The sequence below is a fragment of the Macrotis lagotis genome, chromosome 1, assembly GCF_037893015.1.
Source record: "Macrotis lagotis isolate mMagLag1 chromosome 1, bilby.v1.9.chrom.fasta, whole genome shotgun sequence".
Lineage (NCBI taxonomy): Eukaryota > Metazoa > Chordata > Mammalia > Peramelemorphia > Peramelidae > Macrotis > Macrotis lagotis.
The window spans coordinates 739,010,295-739,015,288 of NC_133658.1; the positions used below are offsets into that span (position 1 = coordinate 739,010,295).

Below are 4,994 nucleotides of genomic sequence, written 5' to 3' on the forward strand. Positions count from 1 at the left end.
CACAACACATAGATCAATAGAAATTCCTGATATATAAATTATTTTCAGTAATTTATTGCCACTGGGATCTAGGATTTTTATTTTTTCCCCTCTGAAATATGGCAAACTTATCTATCTGATGTAGAGTATAGGGAAAAGGAGACAAAATGGTATTATTAAAAAAGATAAATCTATCTTAGATAATTCAATGCCTTCAAAGAGGGTAGTGAATTCTTTAAATAAAACAAATGTCAATATTTATCATAAATCAAAAACATATTTATAGTCTTGTAATCAAACTTAGATCCAACTATATTTGAATCAGCTCTTTTAAAAAAATCTAAAGCTTTCTATCCAATAGAAGTTAAGAGATTTCTCTTATTCTTTAGTCATTTGCATGAGATGGCAGATGGTTCAAGGAAGATGTTTTTGATGTTTCCATATCAAAAAATGAATCTTCTAAGACAGAAAGTTCATGATTCCTCACATTTTCAGATAATTCAGTGTCTATCTCTGCCCTGTAATCAACTTCTTCAAGGAAACAACAAAGAAACAAGTTTCTTCCAAACTAAAAGAGGTTAGGCTTGTTCAATTCAATCAATCATTTTAAATTTCAAAAAGGTTATCAAATAGATTGTATTCTGGTAGTGATGTCAATTTTTTTCAAATGAAATAAGCTGAAAGCAAAACTTTACTCCTATTTCTTCCAATTCTTGGGTTCCAATCCTTAAAAACTTGTATTTTCCCTTGATTACAATCATATAATATGCTCTTCATGGTATAGCTTCTTTGTACTTCTATTTTCCACCTTACACAAACATGGAATATGGATTGTTTGGACTTTTCCACTACAAAATTGCAGCTGCAGAATATTGGGTCAATATGTCTCAATATCTTAGACAAAATCCTATTTCCTATATCTTCAACTATATCACAAGAGGCAGCTTTAATATGCAACACAGTCTCCTTGATGATATATAGTCATACATAAATACATTTTTCTTTCAAAAGTGACCATAGTAATCACGGTAAACCAGAGGTAAAATTTGATTGCAATCATATATTATAGCAGACTTATAATGTGGTAAATTGTAGGATGAAAATCTGAGTTTGGATTTTGCCACTGCCAGTTCAAATCTTCTCCACTTAAAGAATAATGGTTTTCATTAATGTCACCATCTGGGTTTAGTAGCACAGTGTCAGTTTTTAAAAGATAGGATTCATGCAAACTCTGAGCAATAGAATTATTACTCATGAGATTCTTAGTTCCTTCCATATCCCAGCTTGAATTAGTTTCTCCAGGATGTACTCAAGCAGATAAGAAAATATAAGGGTTATTTCCAAATTGACACATATTTTCATAATAATTGGACTCTGCAAAAGCACTTATTGTCAATAAAAGATAGCTGCTTAAAGATAGAGTTTCACATAATCCATCACATCAAAAATAGATTTGTTGAGGGTTGTGTGATGATTCCAATTTTGAATCCAATTTTGAAGATGCATCTGTAAAGTTGACTATGTATATGGATAATGATAAGCAAAATAGCAAAGGTCATCCTTTTCTGGGAAAGTAACTGTGAATGTAATCATATAATAGGATTTTCCTTTTTGCCCACCAGCAGCAAAAGATCTTCTAGAGAAATGATTTTTATAGTAGCAAAAATCAGTACCTACATGAATCCACCATGGTCTGGCTTGTGATGCTTCTTGGACTGAAAACATGAGGGGTAGCAAACATAATTAAACTGACTTGTTGGATTTTGCCAATTTGATATTAAATTGGTATCCAGCACCTGTCTGCATTGCACTAACTTCAAAATAAAATCACTGATGATAATGATTGCTATTTGTATGAGGTCAGAATAAGATCATACTTTTTTCTAAATTGAATAACTTTCTATAGATTTACAACTTCAAATATGGAATCAAACTTCAAATTTTCTCCATCTTCTTGTACAGTATTCTTTGGTTTATCCTAGTCATACACTGTAATGAATGAGTCTTTCCTAAGCAACTTTTGCTTTTGCACACCATTGGGTCTTATTAAAATAGATTCTTTAAATGGAAGAGGAATGTGACAAAATAATCAGGATGAGCCATTTTTTTTGATATTCAGGAACAGATTAAGCATTTTTCACTATCTGAACATACAGAGCCAAATCATGGAGTGGTAGTGTATTAGGTACTTCAATTGATGTTTTTTTTTTTTTCCAGAGAAGAGTTAAATGCAGAATCATTCAGTTTCAAATCAGGAAAAGTACAGCTTTCCAAGTTGATCAGTTCATTCCTCAAAGAGCACATTTCCACAAATAAAAAAGTGTGGACATGCTTTAGTGCATGTAATGAAGGTAAGGTGAAGACAGGAATCTTTCTTTATTCTAACAATGAAATTCTGGGAAGTTTGAGTAGCATTCTCCAATGTTGTTTGTCTAAGGCCTTCACTAGGTTGTTAGTGAGATACTGACTTGATGCAACTGTTCTGCTTGGATCATCTTCCTGTTGCTAACAATGAACTATCACTGCTTCTAATATCTTCTTTTGTTCAGGCCTAAAAAGATAAGTTGTTTATCACCTTCCTTTCCTTGTGAAATGATATTCTTTTTCACTGAATTTATTAGAATGGTTCCAGAGATGTCTATTTTCCTACTGAAAGAACAATTTTAATTCCACCTGGATTTCCTTTCTTTGCCAAGAGCCTTGGTTCTTTGTCAATTAAATCATATTCCTAAAAGTCATCAGAAAGTTCATAGAAAAAGTGTTCATACATTTATTTTTCATCCTAGTTCTGGATTGGGTTTTAACTTGTTAATATCAGTCTTAATATAATCATTCTTAACATTTTGGTCTCGATCATCCTCAATTTCATTGTCAGCTTCTAATTCAAGGTCTTCATTGTTATCACTTTCATTCTACTACATCATCAACTTTAGGCAGTGAATTGTAGAATCGAGCCACAGATCTAGGCACAGGAATTGGAAATGAAAAGCACTTTTAATAGTTGGTAATAGAAGATGATTTTTAAAAGCATATTTTTTCATAATCAGATTGGATGTGTTGACAAGAGGATCAAGAGTCCTAACTGCCAAGCAATCTTGTGAATTTTCATCCCATTGGCATCAATAAATGCCTTTCTTCCCAATTTGAGGACTGTAGCACTTTTTAAACCCCATAAAATTCCCTTCCAGATGAGCATGTTTCTCTGCTGATTATCATGTTGATGCCAACCAAAAAAAATTGTTAAAAACACATAGACATATCCTCTATTTACAGCTTTCCAGGCATTTGTTTTTGATTTTAGTAATGCAGCAAGTGTGTCTAAAGCAAGCTTCATAAAGTCTGTTCTTTTTTACTAAAAAGGCCAATGATTTTAAATATGAATTCTATAACTCCATTTTCCAATAAGGACACTGTATTCCCAGGACACTGTACTCACTCCTAAAAACTGAAGACAAATTATCACTAAAAGCTGATTCTGCAAATCCTGTTTTATCAAATTCAGAGTTATAGTTAAGACTCCATTAATTCTAGATTTCACTTAAAATTTTGTTTCCTTTTTATAGGATTTTTTGCGAGACAAATGGGGTTAAGTGGCTTGCCCAAGGCCGCACAGCTAGATAATTATTAAGTGTCTGAGACCTGATTTGAACCCAGGTACTCCTGATTCCAGGGCGGGTGCTTTATCCACTTCACCACCTAGCCACCCCGGTTTCACATAAAACTTTTTGTCTTTCAGTTCTGTTCTAGAAAGAAGGATCTGAATGTGATCATTAACTCGTTATATGGCAGAGATTCTTTGCTAATATTCAAAAGTAACTACAACAATATTTGTGTACCCCTTTTGGATACTGAAGCATTTGCTTTCCTGCCACCACCACGTGACATCAAGTCAACAAGAATGTTTAAGATAGTGTGGTCTGAAGATCTTTCCTGCTCTATAAGTTAAGAGCAAAACATCTAGTCCCTATAGTCCCTTTGGCTGTCGTTCCTTTCCTGATTTTTTCTTAATTTTTGTGAAGAACTTTTGAGGTAAAGTTATCGAGCAGCTTCTGCTTCTGGACATTCATAGTTGATCTTCTCCAGCTGAGCAAGGAAAGCCACGCTCCAAAAATTACCAGTAAGGCTTTTTGTGATAACTCTTTTAATTTGTTCATCTTGACAGTTACTTCTTTATTTCAATTATTCTTTTTTATTGGAATATGATCGACTCTGGGTAGGGAGAGGGATGGGCCTGGAAGGAAAAGCAGCCTCCAGCTCAAGTTCTGGAGGCAGCTGAGGCCGCAGGGGATGCTTCTCCTTCAGGGCCCCCATAGATCATTCACTGCCAGTCCCGGGGTGTTTTCGTACAAATCCCGGCAACAGGCAAGGAGAAAAGGGGAGGGGGAGGGGGAGTGGGAATGAAGCGGAAGGGGCGAAGGGGAAAGGAGGGGGGAGGGGGGAGGAGAAAGAGGAGGAGGTGGTGGCTGCAGAGTGGAAACCTGTCTGTATGGGGCAATGTTACCACGCCACCCCTCCCTGCCTGGATTTTAGTTCTTAATAGAAATGAGAATGAATGACTACAATAGTTTCAGAAATTTGATCTCTTAAAAAAGTCAGTTGATTCATACTTAAAATAAAGATTACATCTCCATCTATGCAATGATTTACAGGTGAACTTAAGAATCTTACCTGTATAATTTTATAATTTCCTTTTCGGCCTGTAAAATAAAAATCCTAGGTCCTTCTTACCTTACCAAACTCTTGGGAGAATGATAGGATATCGTATATGAAGTCCTTTGATCCTTGAAAAGGCCCTGAAAAAACCCTAAGGTATTCTCTATTAAATTATCTTGCTAATAGACATGATGTATTCTTTTAATTCCCACAGAATTAAAAGCCTTTGTGTTTTCTGTTCTGATAAGACCACATTTCAACATAGGGCGAATTGTTGTCTTTGAGTCATAACCTGCTGAAAAAAAAATTTTTTTTAAATAGAAACGTTGACACAATCTTGGTCCCATCAGTACAGACGGCAT

At 34.7% G+C, this 4,994-nt stretch overlaps 1 pseudogene; it reads right to left on the reverse strand.

The window, feature by feature from the left end:
* Positions 1-364: 364 nt before the first annotated feature.
* Positions 365-4,994, reverse strand: LOC141506498 (cytosolic carboxypeptidase 1-like; annotated as a pseudogene).